The 19860-nt window shown below is 48.8% G+C and overlaps 1 protein-coding gene and 1 long non-coding RNA gene across 13 annotated transcripts in view; both read left to right on the top strand.

Annotated features, from left to right (window-relative positions):
• The first annotated feature begins 2961 nt into the window (after positions 1-2961).
• Positions 2962-5835, top strand: LOC123817687. The gene is made up of 3 exons (XR_006785478.1): positions 2962-3201; positions 4184-4305; positions 5556-5835. It is a non-coding gene; the product is annotated as an uncharacterized LOC123817687 (long non-coding RNA).
• An 11975-nt stretch (positions 5836-17810) lies between these two features.
• MAPT (microtubule associated protein tau) overlaps positions 17811-19860 on the top strand; it is an 86388-nt gene continuing 84338 nt past the window's right edge. For 3 of the 12 annotated variants that reach the window (XM_045836029.1, XM_045836028.1, XM_045836027.1), the window contains exon 1: positions 17826-18128. The gene's annotated coding sequence lies outside the window, so the exon portion shown is untranslated. Of the gene's footprint in view, positions 18129-19860 lie in introns of all 12 variants that reach the window. The other 9 variants (XM_045836033.1, XM_045836032.1, XM_045836030.1 and 6 more) reach the window with 6 other exon arrangements.

Below are 19860 nucleotides of genomic sequence, written 5' to 3'. Positions count from 1 at the left end.
ACAGAGAAGACTCCTATCTTCTTTCCATGACAAAGAGCCAGCGTCTTGCTCTCCGCTTGCCACCAGTGGGGCTGGCAAAGAGAAACTGCCACACCAACTGCTGTGTGTAAATTTAACATGTTGAGGGTTGTTTGTGCTGGTCGGAGGCATGTCAACTCTCCCTGCGGCCCCTGTTTTCCAATTGAAGCCACAATGAGGGAGACAATTATAGTCGTATCCTTTAAGGATCATGCGTTTTAGTGTCCTGGTTGGTTCCCACCTGGACCAGGTTCCTGTGGTTGCTGTAACAAACCACCAGATGACCTACAATGACAGGAGTTACAGCCTTAGGCAGGAGTCTGGGATTCAGGAGTCAGCAGGGCCGTGGTCCCACCGAAGGCTCTGGGGGGAAGAACTCTTTCCTCCCCCAGCCCCTGGTGGCTCCAGGGGGTCTTGGCTTGTGGCTTCCGACCACACTCTCCGCCTCCGCCCTCACGCAGCCCTCTCCCCTCTGTGTGCCAGGTCTCCCTCGGTCTCTGTCTCGTAAGTGCCCTTGTCACTGGATTTAGGGACCACGTCACTAGCCCAGGATGATCTCACCCTGAGGTATCCTTCACTAATCACATCTGCAAAGACTCTTTTCCCAGTAAGGTCACATGCACAGGCTCTGGGTGGACATATACTTTTTGGAAGGTGCTCTCATTCAACACTCTTTACCACCCTCTCCACCAAATGTTTGGGACCAGGAGGGACAAAATGGTGTCCCCGCCCCACCTTCGTCCTTGTCTAGTGTAGCAACAAATGAAAGCTTATTACGGCCAAACAGAGAAGAACATCAAAGAAACAAAGCATGACCCCTTTCCTCCAGGAACCGACGGTTGGGTGGGACCTGAACTGCCAAGAAGAGCGTGCCTTTGCTCCCTGCCCTCGTCCCCCGCCCCACCATGGCAGCACTCACCCTGGAGGAAGGGAAAGTGCATGGGGAGGGGTCTGAGCACCGGGACGGCATTCTGGGGACTGCACAGCCTCCAGCAGCTCTTGAGATGCACATTCCCTCCCTTCTGCAGCTTCCTGGGAACTTGCTAGTGCAGGAGGTTTTTTGATTGCCGGGGCAGCAATTAAGGAGGGGACTATCAGCCAAGTGGTTCATTCTTGGGCCTCGGCAGCCAGTTTTCTGTGCAGCCTGTCTCAGGGCCAAGGGAGATGAGACCTTCCCAAAAGCCAGCTGGTGTCCAGAAAGGCCCACTCCGGATGGCCTCTACTGTCGTTGGCCCAGCAATGGTGAGTGAAGAAATGAGAAGAAGCCACCCTGGCCTCACTGCGCTTCTCTGACAGGTGCCTGGAAGAACGAGGTGTCTGCCAGCGGGGGACCACTTGGCACAGACCAAGGGACAGCAGAGGCAACTGGAAGGCTGGAGAGCTGAGGACAAGGCGTTTGTAGTGGAAACAAGCAAATAGGTTAGACTTGCATTCTCTTCCCAGCTCGGCCACTAACCAGCTGTGTGAGATTGGCAGAGTTCTAAAATAACAAACCTCTACAAACCATCAGAAAAAGACAAACAATCTAAGAGGGGGGAAAATGGGCAAAGAATTTGAACAGGCATTTTACATTAAAAAAAAACACAGATGGCCAAAAATATATACGAAAAGATGTGCAATCTCTCTAGTAATTAGGAGAACAAAACACGAGACAACCAGAACGTGGAAAAGTGGCAACATCTGAATCAAGTCTGCAGTTCAGTTAATAGCATCGTGCCGATGTCACGTCTCAGCTTCGATCCCCATATGCTCTCGTTCGGTAAGGGTCTCTACCAGGAGGAGCTGGGTGAGGGGTCTATGGGAATGCTGCATTTTCACAACTCTCCTGTGAGCCTAAACTTATTACAAAATAAGAAGGTAGACAATTACCACAACAGTCATAACAGAACACAACGAAGAGATACTGCTTCCCAACAGAATGGCAAGAACTACAACGATGAAGGAGACCCAGCACTGGAGGTGCTGTTGCTGAGGAGGTGGGAGGCCAATATGAAGCCCCTTCCTTGGAGAGCACTTTGGCCGTACTGGCTACAATCTCACCGTGCATGCCTTGGACCCCAACTCCACACGGCTTGGTACCTACCCTACCAAAATCCTTGCACTTATACCTAGGGGTGCTCACCACCACCCTACTGTAATAACCAGCAGCAACTTCAGCGCCCAAACAGAGCAAATGTACCAACACAGGAAAGGCTCAACGATATAGTGCATCTAGCCATGAAATGCTCTGTGACAGGCAAAAAGAAAGCAATAGGGCTACAGGAAGAAAAATGAAAAGGTTGCCATGCAAAAAGTACAGTCTCATCGATGTAAAGAAGAAGCACAAATAGCCCTGGCTGCTATGGCTCAGTGGACTGAGTGTCGGCCTGCGAACTGAAAAGTCGCTGGTTCAATCCCCAGTCAGGACACATGCCTGGGTTGTGGGCCAGGTCCCCAATTGTGGGCATGCAGTAGGCAACCAATAAATGTTTCTCTCTCACATTGATGTTTCTCTCCCTCTCTTCTTCCCTTCCTTCCCTCTATCTAAAAATAAATAAATAAAATCTAAAAATAGTATATAAAGCCATACATTTCTAAGTGTATGTAAATAGATGTGTATGCCAACACAAAAGTCAGGAAAGATACCCTCCCCACCAGCCAAAGTCCCTTCTGGAGGGGGCAGCAGGACAGGGACTGGGGCAGGCGGGGTGGGGGTGGGGGCGGTGCCAGGGGGACTTTGACTTTTTCTGTTCTCTTTGAATGTTTAACTTGAAGACTTTCATGTATTACTTATGCACTTTTTTGAAATAATTTTTAAACAGGTACTAACCTCTCAGCTGCAGCCTCCCTGTCTTTAAAATAAAGGAGTTACAATGTTCTGTGTCAATTATATCTCAATTTTTCAAATTTATTTAATCAACTAACTAAGTGAAATAAGGAGTTGTGTTAAGGCCCCTCGGAGGTTGCTTCCAGCTCTGAGCTCTTTAACTGGAAGTGGAGGCTGAGTTGTAAGCTGCCCCCTCCCCGTTCTGCCCCCACCCACTTCTTTCTCGCCCTCACAGTTTTCCTAACTCAGGGCTTTTGGGCTTGCTGTTCCCTAGTTGGAATGCTATTCTTCACATCTTCAAGTACTTGGCTCCTTCTCGTCATTTATAGCTCAGCTTAATGGTTACCTCCTTATCGAGGCCTCTCTGACCATCCAAGGTAAGAATGGGGGAGGAGAGAGAGACAGGGTCAGAGCATAGAGGGCCTGGGGGACCAGCACAAGGAGTTAGGGTCTCAGCTTTAGGAGGGTGGGGAGCCTCAGGCCAGTTTTAAATGCTGGGGGTGGGACGAGGTGTGGGGAAGGGAGCAGGTGGTCTCCACCACATCGTCAAAGACCACAGGTAGTATGACCCAGGCCTGGTGGAACACAGACCATAAGGCGAACCTGTCTTTAGGCAGCTGGCAGGGGGGCGGTCACCTCAGGGTAAACAGAGGTGGAAGAGGAGTGAAGGGTCGGAATGGATCTATTCCGGTGAGCGTCCTGTTGAAGGGCCTCTACACTCCTCAGCTCAGTGATTCTCCATCTCCCAGACACATGATGTTCCTCCGAACTCACGCACGGCAAAGCGTGTCCTGTTTCGACTTCTTCCCAGATCCTTGCACCAAAACCCAAATTTATTCTCAAAATCATCTCTCAGCACAAGGGCCCATCACCCCTTCCCTCCTTTTCTTTTTGTCTCTCCAGCTCTTTCTCTCAACCACTGCTTTCCACCCACCTTCCTTTCCCTAAATTTCCTAAGATTTTGGCCATTTCTCTCTCCCTTCCCTTGTGTTTCCTTCCTCACTTTTTGAGATTTGCTGCCCTTCCCTAAATCCCGCCCCTTGGGCATCTTGTTGCTGGTCCTGCCTGCCCTCCCTGAGTGCCCTTGGGCTGGCCATATCGTCCATCTCCTTGGCTCCACTCGCCTCTCCAAGACTGGAGGCCCCAGGCTGAACACACAGGAAAACTTCCAGGACTTCTGCCCTCTTCCTTCCTTCCCTCCAGCCCAGCCTCAGGAGCTGCAAATGGTTAACTGCAGCTCACTTGGGTGGAGAGGGAAGGTCATCAGGTCAGAAGAGGATACAGAAAGGGCAGGGATTCAGACCCCAGCCAGTGTCTCCCCTTATTGCTGTTTCTCACTGAGGGACCTTCTCCCTGCAGCTGGAGCCCTGGCTGCCGGAGAGGAAGGGTGCCTGTTCCCCCATTCCAACGAGGAGGCTAGGGGTCAGCACAGCTTGGATCACGTGTCCACTTGCACAGCCCAAGGGTGAACAGCATAACAGGTGACCCCATCAGAACTCTATGGCACAAATGGGTAAAAGGGGAAAGTCCTAGGCAGACAAAGGGGTCCAGTGGCCCCACATTCAGCCAATGGCCCAGCCTCCCTATGTACAAAGGCTGGGTCCTTGGCAGGCAGGGGGGCCTGGGGAGACCGGGCTGGCGACGCCAGCAGTTCTTGCCTCACCTCCTCCACCAGTGGCTGCCATCTGCAGCACACCCAGAACGCACCAGCTTCTGGCTCCATCAGGGTGTTCACTTCTAAGGTGCCAAAACCTCTGGATGCTCCCAAATCTGACTTTTTTCCAGCCACCAGCCCATCTGGAAGAATGTTATCTTAGATTTTAAAACGTCAGATTTGGAAGGGCAGTTGTCTCAGAAAAGGTATCAATTGTATAAAAATAGTAGGCTCACATTTCTCTCCAGGATGCTGCTTTTCAAAGAATCAGATTTTTTTTAGAGCTAAAAGACCCCTAGATGTCTTCTGTTCTAACCCTGTCATTTTACAAACAAAGCAACAGGCACAGAGAAGCTGAGGATTTTGCCCAATTATACCAGCTACCTAGTAGCACTGGCAATAAGGAATCCTAAAAATTAATCAATACTCGGAGTTTCTATGGGATGTTTGCAAACTATTTAAGAAAAAATGTAATGAAAAGTTATCCTGCATAGATATGCCTCAGTTCTATCTTTTTAAAAATATTGTATTTATTTTCTATTTTTAGACGGAAGGGAAGTGTGGGAGAAGGAGGAAAGAAACATCACTGTGTGGTTGCCTCTCACACACACCCTACTGGGGACCTGGCCTGCAACCCAGGCATGTGCCCTGACTGGGAATGGAATTGGTGACACTTTGGTTCGCAGGCCGGTGCTCAATCCACTGAGCCATATCAGCCAGGGCTCAGTTCTCTTTTTTAAGACTTAAATTTTAAGCCATAGATTTTTTTAACTACCTGAATATTAAGTCTCACTTTCCTCTTTTGTGCATTTATCTACAAAATGCTGTATCTTTCCATGTCTTTGATCTTCAACGGGCAATGAATCTTAGCTCTACATTTCTGTGCCCTTCGCCTCTGCGTCAGGCCTTTGGGGACCTGGGAGCAAACACTTCAGGGCACCCAGGGAATTAGGACAAGTTGCCCCAGTCATTGGTCCCTCTCTCTGGTTTATCTAGTTTGGATCTTCACATTTGTCTTCTTTAAAGATACCTACACTCAAACATTTATAATGTTCAGCACAATTTTTCTTCTCTTAGGCCGATCATAATTTTGATTTCCTATCCCAAACCCAAATGGCCCTAACTTGCGAGAGAAAGCAGTTCCTGTGGATGAACAAGCGAAGCGCGTGGGTGCCGAGATGCTCCTGTCGGACACAAAAGCCCCTCTGTGGCTCTGTGGGAGCCGGCCCCTCCCACCGCTCCGCACGGAGAAAGGGCACGCACTGAGCTCGCGCTCTGCTTCACTCGCCCGGATTTGTAAACAACCGAAGCATAACACAAACAAGTTGGGGTTTTTTTAGCTTGCTGGTGTTTTTAACTCAATAAAATGTTTGATAATTAACTTCATGAGCTTTTCTTTTCTTTTTTAACCCCTTATTATCTCCACCTTTGAATGGATTCCACTGGCTGTTTGAATTGGATGGTTCCTTCGAACACAGGGTGGGTTCTGTGCATGCACCTTGTAACAGTCAGGATAGGTGAGATTATGGAGTGGTAACAAATAACACCCAAACCTCGATGGCCTCACAAAAGTGTGTTTTCCACTCATGTTATATACCATGTGAGGATCAGAAGGGAGCTTGGAGCTTATTGTAATCACTCCAGGACCTGAATGAAGGAGGCTGCATCCTGACATCTTCCCGTACTCGCCTCAGCAGATGGAGAGAACTCCAGGGGGACTCCCACAAGCAATCAGATGCTCTAGCCTAGAAGTGATACCCATCACTTCCTTTCACAAGTCATTGGTCTGAACTGGTCACAGGACCCCATGCCACCTCAGGGCACCAGGAAGCCCTGGGCTCTGTGTGCTCACCAGGAGCAGAGGGCAGCTCTCCTGGCCTGCATGGATCTCAGCAAATACACGCACTGCTCACAAGAATCCCACCTTCCCACCAGGCCCAGATAAAAGCCTCTTGCAAGAGAGCCCAGAGCCAAAACGATTGGTCAAACATTTACATACCAATTAAGAGCAGGGCCTGGATGGGGCTGATGAATAAGGAGTAAGTGTTTAGACAAAAGTCATAGAGATTTTTCACCGAGTTTTATGGTATATGAGTTACATATCAAAAAAACATTCACCTGTTCCTCCACAGGGCAAAAAGTCCTGCAGGTGCCACAGGCATGCAGTGGGCGGGCCAGGGGTTCTGCCACCCACCTTACGGTGCTCAGGACAGGAAGGACGACGTGGTCCAAATGGTGCCATAACTGAGAAACCCCGTATATGAGCAATGTGAAGTTCACGTTCAGAAAGCAAAAATAAATCCCCAAACCAAAACAAACAAAAAGTCTCGAACTCCACCACTGCCTGTTGGTGTGAGGTTGTGGCCCCCACTGTAGCGGTCACACAGGGGCACCCGTGAGATGGGCCGCTGGGCCCCTCCCTGCAGGGCCGTGACCAGGTCTTGCTGCCATAACTGCTTACACATGGCCTCGACTCCCCAGATACCAGTAGCACTCCCTCCTCAGCAGTGACAGCCCAAAATGTGTCCAGTCAGTGACAAATGTCCCAGGAGTCAAAGTCTCCCCAGTTCAGAGCTCTTCCCACAAGGCATTCCAGTTTGCTGAGGGCCCCATTTCAGCTGTGCTGCAGAGGAACAAACCCTGAACTGGGAACTGTAAGCTCTGAGTTCAAATCCAGCCCTGCCATTAAATCACGCCTGTGCCTTCCCCTTTAAGCCTCAGTGCCCCTATCTGTGAGATGAGAGGATTGAACAGGGCACTCCCTACAGTCAGTGCGGAGCTCCCAAAGCTCTTGGGCTTGGTTCTGGAATTTCTCATTCTAACACTGTCCAGTCATAGCCTTACCCTCTCCCCAAAGAAAGGATGGAGTGAGGATTTCAGCTGCACAGTGCACAGCCCAGATGACAGGGGCTGCTGATGAGGGGACCACAGAGCCAGCAGCGTCCTGGGGAAAGAAGAGGATGAGAAAGACATGCACAGTTGGGACCCTGAAGGCATCAAAATAAAAGGCATTTCCTGGGCTGACCCCATGCCTGCCACTGCAAAGTCATCTGAACCTATGTAATAAGAAGAGGTGCCCAAGGGGTTGGTGAAGGGTTTTTGAGGTTAAGAGGACAAATAGCAAGCAAACAACACAGAGAAAAGAGCAATGCACCCATGAACAGGAGGGAAGAGTGTGTGTGTGTGTGTGTGTGTGTGTGTGTGTGTGTACACACCTCTGCCGTATCCTTGCTAATGGCAACAGAAATTGAACAATTTCAATTCAGCTTGCATATGTCTGTAAGCTTCAAAACTCATCAGCATGAGGTTATTAGGTTTGCTGGCCGCTTGTTGGCCTCTCGGCTCTTGTTCGGCTGTAACCAAAAGACAGGCGGCAAGAGGAGGAAAGGGAGAGATGCCCCCTGCGGCTCACCGTCCACATTTCCTCCTGGTTCTCCTTAGAATCCAATAAAGCTTGACAGTGAACTTAAAAGGGAGTGAGTGGTATTTAATAAAAGGCTATTTTGTCTAAACAATGATTCAGGACTTTTCGAAAGCCAGAAGAGACAGGCAGAATGGTCTTTACCAGTCCAGGTCCCCTAAAAAGGTTTATGCAGTATCTGTCTTGGGTTTGTACTTGTTTTTTTTTTTCTTTCTTTTTCTTTTTTCCTAAACTGAGCTACTGGGCTATGCTATATCCCACCGTTAGCACCTGTTTCTCAGAAATATTCACCAGGTTGTTCTTTTATCCATCCAGTTTGCCAGCCACTCATCAGCTATTTGTGAAGCACCTACTATGTGTCAAGCACTGTTTGGGCTGAGGGTACAGAGGCAAATAAAAGGCAGTCTAGGCCTTCAAGGGCATCATACTCGACATTTACACAAGCAATCACACTCCAGTGTGGCAAGTGGGTCCCCCAGGGCAACACCTAGCCCTGAAAGGGGGGGACCTCAGGAGAGGCCTTCCAAGAAGGGGTCATCAGAGCTAAGTCTTGAAGGACAAAATAGGAGTTATTCAGGCAGAGGTGAGAGAATGGCCCAGGCTGATGAAAGGCATAAAAGTGAGAGAGAGTCTGGAGGTTCACTCACCTAGCCTGCCGGGCCAAGGACCTCTGCCCTAGGTCTCTGTCCCTCACTGCCAAACTATGGCTCCCATCCCTCACATTCCCATTAGCCACGTTAGTTCTGTCCTGTGAAGTCCCCACGCACACTGGACGAGAGAAGAGTAAACCACGGCTCCTGGGGGAAATACAGGCTTACATTCCTGCAAGCCTCTGGTCACACTTTCATCAACTGGATGATATATAACCTTGTGTTATGTGTGTTTCTGTTTTAAAACACCTTGTTCAATATATATCATTGACTCATTAGGGTTGAGCTCATGGCCAACAGGCCTGTAGCCTGGGCCTGCATGATGCTTATCCGACACACACACTTTCTCCATGAGGCATGTCACAGCCTTGTGCTTACAAATGTCACACTGCCATTTAAAACAACAAAATCACCAACCAAATACCCCACAATGCAAAGCATGGCAGTAAGTAGACCACGAAAAGGACGCCTGTGCACAGTACAAGAGCTGAAACAAGCAGTGAGGGCTGTCTTGTCTGACTTCCACTGGGAAGGTGCACGCTTGGACCAATCCAGTTTTTTTTTTTCCACTCTGCACATATCCATGAATGATCGCAAAAGTGCCACAAGTATTGATGGGGGGGTTACAGCCCTGACCGGTGTGGCTCAGTTGGTTGGGCATCGTCCTGCAAAGGGAAAGGGTGCCGGTTCCATTCCCAGTCAGGGCGCAGAGGTGCAGGTTTGGTCCCGGTTGGGGTGTATAGGGGAGGTATCTGATCAATGTTTCTCTCTCACATCAATGTTTCTCTCCCTCTCTTCCTCCCTCCCTTCCCCTCTCTCTAAAAATAAATAAATAAAATCTTTTAAAAATAAAAATAGACTTGGGGTTATAAATACATTTTAAGAAGTAGACAAATCCACAAATATGAAGTTTTGAATAATAAGGATCATCAGTATTTCAAAAATGTTAAGTATGGCTCTGGCCCAGTGGCTCAGCTGGTTGGAGCATCATCTCGTGCACCAAAAGGTTGCGGGTTTGATTCCCACTCAGAGCACATACCTAGGTTGTGGGTCCGAGCCCTTGTCGGGTACATGGGGAAGGCAACTGATCAATATTTCCCTCTCTCCTTCTCTCTCTCTCTCTCAAATCAATAAACATATCCTCGGGTGAGGATTAAAAAAAGAAATGTTAATTACGAACCCCTAAATTCTCAGGGCTGCCGATGACCACTCTAATCAATATTCTGATTCTTTCCATTTTGATTTCTCCTGGAATACAGGAGAAAGGCATGAGTGAATTTAGAGCTATCTATGAATTAAGACTAAAGACCTGGAAACTCACATAGAGCTGCATTGTACTAAAGCAGTGTTTACAGTAGCCCATTCTAGAACATTCTAGAACAGCCTGTCAGAGGGTGACTTGTGGCTCACTCTCTGATGGCGGGGGAGCCAGACTCTAAGGTGATCATTCTGCCTGGAGCAAAGCTCCTCAGAGCCCCAGAGGCGGGGTCAGCCATCGGCATGGGCACTGTCCATATTGGTTTATAGAGGAAGAGCAGGAAATCATGGCATCTTGGGCCGGCCAGCTGCGGACACAAATGCGGCGAGCTTTGCTCAACAGTGTGTGACCGCAACAGCCTGGGCAGCCTGGTGCTCCAAACTCTCCAGGACAGTGATAAACTCCGTGAGCTGCTAAATCCCAGGGACCCTTTCATTCTACATATATCCATGAATGATCGCAAAAGTGCCAGAAGTACTTTCAGGGCAATTCCTTATTTGGAACTGCAGACATGGGACTAATAGATTTTATTTAATATTTGAAAACACAGCTAGTCTCTGATCTAGGAGGAAAAAAATCATAGAACACAGTTCCTTCAGAATTTAATCTCTTAGCTGACCCACTAACTTCATCAGGGATTTTCCTTTATCATTAAAGAGGCTAATTTGTTACTTAGAATTTGATTATTATTTTTTTTACACCCTGCCTCAGCTCTCTAGAATTTGATTTTTAAAGAATCAGTGTGTAGCATGTATGCTACATGCTACACGTGGGATCTAATGCTAGATTTTTTTACATTTTCCTAATTTCTTTAATTTAACTTTTAAAAGATAGGCTTATGTTTTTACTGTTTGTATTTATTTTTTTGCTTTATTTTTACTTTTCAATTACAGTTGACATACAATATTGTGTTAGTTTCAAGTGTGCACCCCAGTGATTAGACATTACAGAACTTACTAAGTGATCATCCCAATAAATCTTGTACCCATCTGACACCACACACAGTTATTACAATATAATTGATCATATTCCCTGTGCTGTATTTTATGTCCTCGTGACTATTCTGTAACTATCAGTTCATACTTCTTAATCCCTTCACCTTTTTCACCTATCCCCCCAACCCACCTCCCAAAAGATGGGCTTTCCTTTTCAGAGCAGTTTTGGGTTTGCAGCAAACCCAAAGAGAAAGGACAGAGAGTTCCTGTGTACCGCACCCGCCCCCTCACAACCGCGTCGACCCAACGGCCAGCCCAGAGCAGCTCCTCGGTCACAGTCCGTGAACCTGCACTCACACACCACTGTCCCCTCCAGTCCACGGGTCACGACGCTCCTTCCTGACAGTGCACATTCAGTGGGTCCTGACAAATACACACCGACACGTGTTCACCACCCCACAGAGTGCACATAACACACAGAAGAGTGCCACTGCCCTAGAAGTCCTCTGCACCCCCCTCCCCCACACCCTCCCACAACCACTGACCTTTTACTGCCTCCATAGCTCTGCCTTTTCCAGAATGTCATCAAGTGAGAGTCACATGATATGTAGCCTTTTCAGATTGACTTTCCCTAAATAGGTAAGATCAATTTCAATTAATAAGTCCATTACAATTCTGTGAGCAACTTGAGGTTTTGGTGACTGTTGTATTCCCTGCACAGGGGAGGCACTTAAATGTTTGTTGAAAGCATAAACCCACTTCTCTGATTTAAAAAAAAAAAAAATCAGAACACTAGTGACAGTTGTTAGAACTTAGTGTTATTTAAAAAAAGAGATGACAATGACATTTACTCTAAACAAAGAACAGCTTGTAAAAAATAAAGTCAAGGACTGGACATACATGTATTTTGAAATGACTACCACAATAAACTTGGTTAACATCCATCACTTCATATAGTTACAGTTTTTTCTCGTAGCAAGAACTTTTCAGGATTTACTCTCTTGGCAACTTCCAAATGCACCACACAATGGTATGAGACACCTACATTTCACCCTACATTTCACCACGTGCACCCTACAGCCCACTTTCCGAATCCTGACCACGTCTTCCACAGAGAGGGGTTTTGCAGCAAGGGACGTGGTTTGGGCACAATGATTTCTGCTCAGCTTTTTCAAGTTCCGTATGTGGGGCTCCCCTCTGAACACCCCCCAAACGATCTGACACTCCTCTAGGTGCAGATGTCCACAGTGTCAGGGCAAAGACAAATATAAGGAGCGGATGACCTCATGGGCGCATTATGCCCCATCCCTATTTCTGGGTCCCGGGATCATCCTTCCTTTTTTGACAACAGAGCTCCGCTGCTGAGTCATGTGTAACCGAAACCCTCCTCTGCAGTTCGTCCGTCCGGCTTCCTGCTAGAGCCCAGGAAACCTAGACGACGGGCGATGGCACCGCAGGGGCAGTAAGGGGAGGCAGAGGTGGGTGAGGGCATTCGGGAAATATAAAGACAGGAGGAAAAACGTGAGCCTAGACAATGATTATGAGAGCTAAGCCTGGAGGAACTCAGGCATGGGTCTGCCTCGCTGTATATAATCAAGGTGTTCATGAACTTGCATGTCAATCAACTCATATTTCAACTGCAGCAGGGCAACTGACATTTAGGCCATTATGGTGATGGTTTCTTTTCTGTAGTGAAGCCTTTGTCTGTAATGCTAATACACACTTCCTAATTTGATTATATTATATTCATATTTCTCTATGTTGGCTTCAAGAGAGGACTATAGGTGACTCATCACAGCACCCTACCTAGCAGGTGATTAGGCAGAACAAATACATTTGAGGCTAAGTATGCTGTGAATCTGGACCTCTGACTATAATTGAAAATAAAGAAATGTTGGTTGTCAGGGTGTCACCTGTCTTGCTAGAAAATGCCTTGTTATAAAAAGCATTTTCAGGAAAATATTTCAGAGAGAAAGAATGGGATGCTTGTTTGTAGCTGGGAGAAATTACCAAGGGAGATGGCTTCTTAGCATTATTGTGGCTACTACTCAACATCTTCTTCTTCCCCTGTAGCTGGTATCTAGCTGGTCACAAAGTCCTCTGTAATAAAGACTACATTTCCCAGTCTCGTTGGCAACTCTGTGTGGCCATGTGTAAATTCTGGCCAATAGGATGTTAGCAAGAATGCCAAGAGTAATTTCCAGGAATTGTCCTTAAAGGACTTCATGATCTCTTCCTCCCTTCTGGGGATGTGCTGCCAGGAGCTAAAGCAGCCACTTTAGACTACGAGGCAGCAAGGTGAGGATGACAGAGAAATCAAAGAGATGGATATGGGCTCCACGAAGGTCTCAGAGCTCCTGAAATAGCCCTTGATTCCTATTTCTGGAAAAATAAAATTGTCTTGTTTAAACCACCACTCCTTTGCATTTTTGTCACGCAATTGAATCTAAGACTAATTGATCCAGCATTAAGGAAATGCTCATTCCATTTCACTGTAGCCTTTACTTCATTCAATTTAATGGACTTATGAAACCCCTGCTGTAAAGAAAGAGGAGGTAAGGGCTTGTAACCTGAGGGCTCACAAACTTAGACAGGAAAAAGTTCATCTTTACTTTACAACCTCTGTTGGAATGCAGCATTTTGGTGATAAGTAGTATTAACAGTACCCGTGACTTTGTCATCAACAGATATTTTCACATCATAGTACATGTGTTACAGATATCTGAAAATATCACTTACATTTACTCCTATTTGAAATTAGGGAAGTTATTAAACCCACTGCCAGATTTTATTATTTAACACACTCATGAAGGTACAGACTGGTTCTCTGGGAAGTGGGTTCTGAGGCTGAGTGTAGCGTACGAGATGTTTAGGTAGTGCCCCCAGGACGGACAGCCGTGGAAGGGAGGGGAGGAGAGCAGGGCTGTGCACAGGAAGTCGAGCTGTGAGCAGGGCCAACAACAGCTTCGGCCGACCACGTTGGGGTCTCTGCAGCCAAAACGGACCGTCAGAGTTGCCCCATGTTGAACGTTTCTCTGCCCACTGGGGTCAGCCATTAGATGTGGGGCTACCCTAGGCCCTCTTCCCTGAGGGGTCTGTGCCCTGGTCACCACGTCCCTCTGTGGTGAGCAGAACAATGCCCCCACCAAAGATGAGCATGTCCTAGTCCCTGGAACCTGTGAATACGTTACTTTATGTGGCAAAGTAGACCTGGAAGCTGTGATGACATTAAGAATCTTGAACTGGGGAGAGTATCCTGGATTATGTGGGTGGGCCCAGTGTCATCGCAGGATTACAAGTGAAACAGGGAGGCAGGAATGTCAGAGTCGGAGAAGAAGATGTGACAACAGAAGCAGAGGTTGGAGTCATGTGATTGCCGGCCAGGGCCACAAACCAAGGAACGCAGGCCACACCCAGAAGCTGGAACAGGCAAGGACGCAGATGCTCCCGCGAAGACTTCAGGAGGAACACAGCCCTGCTCACACCCCATGAGTGTAGCTCAATGACATCTCTTTTGGCCCTCTGACCTCCAGAAATGGGAACCCTTGGTTCCCACACCCATGTATTCTTTTTTTGTTTGGACTTGTATAAATTCTATAGTATCCAGATCTTATTTCTAACACAGCCTGGGAAAACTTATATTTAAAAAAAAAAATTGAAGCCCAGAGAAGTTAATGAATTTGTCTACTGTCACACAGGATGGCTAAGATTAGGACCCGGTTCTTTCCCTATGGCATTCTGCCTTCTGTGTTTCTGTATGGTGGGCATGGTGTGCTGAATTGGCCAGGAGACCTCTATTTCAGGAAGAGGGAGGAGCAGGGAGAAAGGGAGGGGACGCATTTTCCTGGCCTGAGTTAGTGAGCCATTAGCTACCTCCAGTGATGAAATTATGTGGAATGAACACTCGACTCGATATTACATGTAGTTAAATGATGGATCTGCTTAAGATTGTTTTTCATTACCTCAATCTAATGTAGGCAGATGGGATCGTTGGTATCAGAAGACCACAGTGGCATCAGGTCCCAGGTAGTTCTCATTGTCCTGTGTCTTAAAGGAAAGAAAATGAGAAATTTCAATGGGGAACAGTGTTAATAAATGGTTAAAGTTTATTTTACATATAGAAATAAAATAATGTGTAGCAAAAGGATTGGTGGTGATAGGAAATAAATAACTACTATTTATCGTTTAATGAATGTCCACTGTTTGTGAGGCACTGTGTAAGAAACTTCACAATACTAGCCCTGGCTGGTGTAGCTCAGTGGAATGAGTGCAGGCTTGTGATCCAAAGGATTGCTGGTTCAATTCCCAGTTGGGGCACATGCTTGGGTTGTGGGCCAGGTCTCCAAATAAGGGGCATGCAAGAGGCAACCACACATTGATGTTTCTCTCCTTCTCATTCTCCCTCCCTTCCCCTCTCTCTAAAAATAAATAAATAAAATCTTTTTTAAAAATTTCACAATACAACATAAGAAATATATTTTAAAAGATATATATATGTGTATTAAGATATATATGATCACTTAATCCCTTTTATCAGTCAGCTTTGCTGTGATAACAAACAACCCTCCAAATTTCAGTGACTCAGTCAGTCAATGTCTATTTACTGCTTATGTTATGCATGTTAAATGTACTTCTTGTGTTGTTCATTCTGGGGCCCCAGCTGAAGGAGCATGCCATTCTGGTGGTGGAGGAGATAAGTAACAATGGCAGAAACTCGCAATGCCTCTTAAAGCTTCTGCTGGGACAAGTCTGTATCACACCCACAGTTCTAGTTGCCAAAGACTGTCATGTGACCAGGCCAAATATCAGTGGAGGAGTGGGGTGGGGACAGTCCTGATCGCGTGATAACAGGAGAGGACGTGTGATCCTCACACAGGAAAGGGGGTAAGGAAACACTGGGGACAACAAAGAAATGTAAAGCAATAAAACAAGATTAAAATTAATTCCCCTCTCCACTTTTGAGAGAAGATGAGTAACTGCTAATCTCCTCCTAGAGTTTCAAAATATCCCTTGCAGTTGGGGTGATTAGGTTTTGATAAAATGTAACCTAGGGCTTGAAGGTTAGATAGGATAGGTGCATGGAGAAAAAGCAAGGACTTTGTAAACAGAGGAAAACTCCAGAGTACAGGTGGGGAAGAATTCCAGTCAAATAAACAAGGTAGCCACAGAGAGATGAGAGGGAAAACTGGAGAGGACAGGGGCTCCGCTGAGGGGCTGGGGTAGGGTGGGGGATCTGGGTGTGGAATACTGAGGAGTCGAAGGCTAAGGAGTTTGACTTCACTTAGGGGTCAGTTAGAAGCCTTTAGCTATCTTAGAGCAAGAGAGTGTCCTGATTAAATGCTTGCTTTTGAAGAGTGAGCAGACTAGGGGGTTCAGGGTGGGCTGGTATACAGAGAAACAGAGAACAGGGAGACCAGTAAGGTCACTACATGTCCAGAAGCAAGGTAAGGGTCTTTAACTTAACCAAGGATGTTGGCAGTTAGAACAACAACGAAAAGGTCAATCCCAGAGACTCAGAACCTATGGCTTTAGAAATTTGCTCCTCTCCCAAAAGAGAAATTTGCCCCATCTCTATCATCCATTCAGTGCTCCCAATAATAACATAGTAATTAAACCCATGTGAATAATTTTTAATAACTTGACTTTTGTATTAATCTATAACATACAATGTTGATTTTTTTAAAAATGAATTTAAAGCCTAGGCAAATTAAAGCTTCAAGACAAGTTCCCATCCCCCTCGGACAAGATGGTTGTCCCCGAACCCCCATACCTATAAAGCCTCCCCAGCCAGGGCTTAAATTAGTTATCAGGGAGACCAACGTAAGGCCTGTCAAAGAGCAAAATTCCATGGAGTAAATTTTAAAGATCTAATTGGCTTTATTGAGTGATTCATGAATCAATCAGGCAGCATCCCATCTGGCAAGTAGAGAGGGACACTGAGAATTTGTACAAAATGGAAGGTTTTTATAGACCAAAACTGGGCAGAACAAGAAAGTTATTATCAAAAGAAAGGATTCTTTCAGGAACAGGACACCTTTCTTCGGTGGGGAGGGTGGCAAGGGTCTTATTAGGCAGATTACCTTATTAGTGTTGATCAGGAAATTCCAGACTGGTTGGTAGTTTAAAATTCCACTCCTGGGAGAGGCTGAAACTACAATTAGGTCAGGTATTAACTTTTAGTTTCAGTGAGGCTGCTTAGCACAAGTGACTCCATTTTGGGCCTGTGGTCTGTTTCTCGATAGACCAAAGCTGGTAACTGGGTGACTGGGAAAATGAAAGCTTCTGGTCAGTCTGAGGTGTGTTATCCAGGTGAGAAACTCCAGCAGGCACTTTGGAATTCAAGTCTCAAGCTCTACTTACAGTATAATGGTGTGCCAACAAATGAGAAAAAAAATAGGTGTGTATGTGAAAATGTTTTATAATGTGACTAGCGCCATTTGAGCCTTCGTCTAATTTAAGATTTTATTCTCGGGTCACTTAGATTAATAATAGATTCGAATGTTCCTTGTTTAAAAAAGGCACTACCATATTACAACTGAATTAGCCTGTTTTAAGAGGATTTGCTAAGGAAAGAATTGACCTTGGTCAATAACAAAAACAAGGTGTAAAGAAAGCAGGCTTAAATGAAGCAGGCCCGAGGAAACTGATCTCCAACAAGGAGACCCATTTGGGAGACTCGGGAAAGGGTCTGCGGGCCCGCCAACCAGAGCAGACTGAACCCGGGGATGGTTTTACGGTCCAGGTGGACAGTCGGAGGAGCCGCCATGTGAAAATTCGCCCAAGACGTTTCCGAAATAGGACATCACCCCAGGAGGACGAGAAGAAAGGGAGCAGCAGATGTGGGAGTAGGACACCCAACATCTTCCCGATACCAGGTGGCAACCAAGCCTCTTTCCCGAGGGTGGCGACCCCTCAGATAAAACAAAGGCTCCAGCCGCGGGAGAAGACCCAGGTGCGCGTGCGCCACGGAACGCGCGTGCGCGCTGCGGTCGGTGCGGCGGCCCCAGGGTAGGGGTGGGAAAAGGCAGGCGGGCCAGGGAAGCGCCGGGAGGAGCGAGCCGGGAGGCGGGAGACAGCCGAGCTTCGGGACGCTCGCGCGCGCCCACTGGTGGCGGGAGGAAAAGACGCCCGCGGAGGCCTCGCTGTCCGCCTCTGCGCCGGGGTGGCTCGCGCTCCTGCTGCTCGCGCTTGCGCCGCCCGCCGGTCTCGGGAGCGCTCTCTCTCGCTGGTGCGCGCGCTCGCAGTCTCTGCCACCCACCCGCTCCCGCACCAGCTCCGGCACCGGCAGCAGCACCGCCGCCGCCGCCCACCTTCAGCCGCCGCCGCCACCACAGACACTTTCTCCTCTGCTTTCCTCTACTGTCTTCGCCCTCTGTCGACTGTCAGGTAGGCGCCAGACTCTGAAATGTGCCTCCCTGCACGCCCTATGCGCCCGCAGACCGCCACCCCTCGGCCCCCCGCCTCAGAGATGGCTTTCATGAGGTGGGCATTGGCGAGGGGCAACGGCGGGGGTCATTCCCTGCGCTCTCTGCATTCCGGGGTGGGTCTTGGGCGGCTTGGAAAGGGACCCATGCAAGGGATGCAGACAGGCGTATGAGTGTGTGTGTGTGTGTGTGTGTGCGTGCGGATGTGTGCTGGGGGTTCCACACGACCCTCTTTGCGAGGACACGGGCAGAGGTTGTGCCCGCAGGGTGGGGCACGGATGGCGGTGACCTGGGGGAGGGGGCTGCCATGCACTGTCGATCGCCGCCTTTTGCCGCAATGGGCATGTATGTCTATGTGTGTTGGGGGGGGCTCCAATGACGACCCCCAAAACCGAACCTGTAATCCGTTTTCTCTGTCTCGGTTTGCCATCAGCCCTAAGGAAGGTATGGATCGGGTTCTAGAAGACATGACTCCCTGCCTGCCCCTCCCTTCACCTCCCCGGTAGCGATTCCAATGGGGCTTTCGCTGCCCCTGATTTAAGGCGGTGGTCCGTCCCCCGCCTCCGTTTTCCTCCTTCAGAAACCCGCAGGGGACATTTGGGGGCAGGGAGTGGAATTGGGGAGATGGGGAGGGGTCCAAGCACTGTCACTTCAGTTGCCCTTCCCCCTGCGCGCGCCTGGCACCGAGACGCGAGCAGCGCCGTGCCCGAGAGAAGGTAGTGCGCGGTTGCCAGTGTGGAGGTTCGGGAAGGCAGGGATCGCCTGGCCTGAGATGTGGAAGGTCTCGGCAGCCCGATGCCGGCTCGCAGGTGTTCACAGCCGCAGACCCGCGCGGGGCTGCAGGTGCACTTCGGGCGGGCCCCTTTCTCTTCGCTCTGCGCCCGGGCGTCCCGTTTGTGCGCTCCCTGCCGGAGGCGCGGTGCTGGCGCGCAGGGCTCGCCCCTCACTGCGGCAGTGGGTGTGGACCCGGGTGGGCGAGGACGGGGAGGGTAGGCTGTGCCTCCTCCCACTCCCACCCCCGCTTTTTTCCCCTCCGAACGCGAGGTGCCATCTTTTTGCGGCGTGTCACGTCTTTGCGGTGCCATGCCAAGCCGGGCGGCTGGGCTTTGGAGCACAAGGTGGGGCTATTATTAAGGGGGTGCGGGTGGGGGGCAATCGGCGCCGAAATCTTGGCGTTTTGCTGCTACAGGGTCGAGCCCTGGGAGCGTCCACCCAAGATCTTCCTGAGGGCTCACGGCTTTGTTTGTAGGGCTAACATGATCTGCGATGCCAGCCTGGCTTTTTGCCTTGTATTCTATAAGGGTGTTTAATCAAGGCCCCCACTCTTCCACCCGTGTTTTTCGCCCCTCATTTCTGAACCCTTTGTTAGATCGCGGGGCTTTCTGGGGTCGACGAGCCCGAATCACGGCTCTAGAGTCATGCGTGAAACGGGCGTGACACTGATCGGTCCCCTCCAGGAGCCGGGCCGCGCGCCGGGAAGCATCCTCAGCCGAAGGGGTGGGATTCCAGGTCTCCCAGCGCTGTGATGGTGTCTGCCAAGGGACTACGCCCCACCCCACACCCGGAGCGAGCGCCCTGGTGGCCACGCCCCACTAGGCTGTGCATTGAGGGCACCGCGACCCTCGGGAGGTAGAGGGGGGCTCGCAGGCGGGGCCTCTCTGCTTCGTGCCCTGTTGCTTCGCTAGGCGGGAAGA

The sequence above is a fragment of the Phyllostomus hastatus genome, unplaced genomic scaffold (assembly GCF_019186645.2).
Source record: "Phyllostomus hastatus isolate PE091 unplaced genomic scaffold, TTU_PhHast_1.1 phas_contig_210, whole genome shotgun sequence".
Classification (NCBI taxonomy): domain Eukaryota; kingdom Metazoa; phylum Chordata; class Mammalia; order Chiroptera; family Phyllostomidae; genus Phyllostomus; species Phyllostomus hastatus.
This window is presented reverse-complemented; position numbering and strand designations above follow the sequence as displayed.